This window comes from Pteropus medius, unplaced genomic scaffold (assembly GCF_902729225.1).
Source record: "Pteropus medius unplaced genomic scaffold, Ma_sr-lr_union100, whole genome shotgun sequence".
NCBI lineage: Eukaryota > Metazoa > Chordata > Mammalia > Chiroptera > Pteropodidae > Pteropus > Pteropus medius.
The window spans coordinates 32,712,710-32,713,837 of NW_024354500.1; the positions used below are offsets into that span (position 1 = coordinate 32,712,710).

General features: G+C 37.0%; 1 pseudogene; it reads left to right on the plus strand.

Moving 5' to 3' along the window:
* The first annotated feature begins 802 nt into the window (after nt 1-802).
* Nucleotides 803-921, plus strand: LOC120595194 (uncharacterized; annotated as a pseudogene).
* The last annotated feature ends 207 nt before the right edge of the window (nt 922-1,128 follow it).

Consider the following 1,128-nt stretch of genomic DNA (forward strand, 5'->3'; position numbering starts at 1 on the left):
TTAATTAGGTTAGAACATACAAAGATGAATGCTAGAAACCAGAAAGAGGCCCTGGACATAAAACATTTGGGTCAATTATTGAGGGTTATAAATCTGAGAAAAATTAGCTTACTAAGTATGTAATACAAGCTGGGAATAAAAATTTTATGGCCTGAGTTTCTGGGGCATCACTAATGCCTAATACTCAGTGAGGATGGTAACTGCAGACCCTTACCTTGGTCTAAGGGACAGTTTAGGCAGATTCAGACCAGACTGCACAGAGAGATGTGCTATCTTAGCATATACCCAACACAAACCTCTTTGTGTCATGTGATCACAGGCTGGAAGTGCTTTCTTTAGAATATCATTGCCTAACCTGTCTTTTGATAGTCAGTGTACCTTATCAGCCAGTAATTGCAGGCACCTAAAAGCTTCAATGCTTCACTACCTAGGCATAATGAGGTGGATTAAGGAATGGGGACCTGACTATGTACAAAGGCCCTTAAGTGGATTAGAACGTGTTATTTTCCTGTGCACACAGCTTAGGCCGCTTTGAACACGTTGTGCTTATAATGCCATGTACTTACCAGATCATTCATTCCTGACCTCAAAGCACTCTGCAAACAAAATGCTTTCTCCATTTTGTAAAATGGAAAGGGTGGAGCACAATGTGGTAAAATGGAAGCTAGAGTTCATAGTTCTCTTAGAGGGACCTTATAATTAGAACTGTTACTTACATAATTCAAGTTATATACATACATACATACATATATACATACATACAGGTTGTGGTGAGGGAAATGAGTTTAAAAACTGAATCATAGTCTATAGCCATGCCACCCTGAACAAGCCCAATACTGTCTGATCTCAGATGCTAAGTAGGGTTGGGCCTGGTTAGTACTTTGATGGGAGACCGCCTAGGAAGACCAGGTGCTGTAGGCATAAAACATAAAATAAATAAATAAATAAATAGATAGATAGATAGATAGATAGATAGATTAATTAATTAATTTAAAAAAACGGAATCGTCTATATTAGTTGTGTAGTTGAATCAAATTTATATACTAACTCTTCAACATTCCATTGTTTTTGCACATATATGCATATGCCAGTTGTTTTAATAGGTTTATTTTATTCTGTGTACAATCA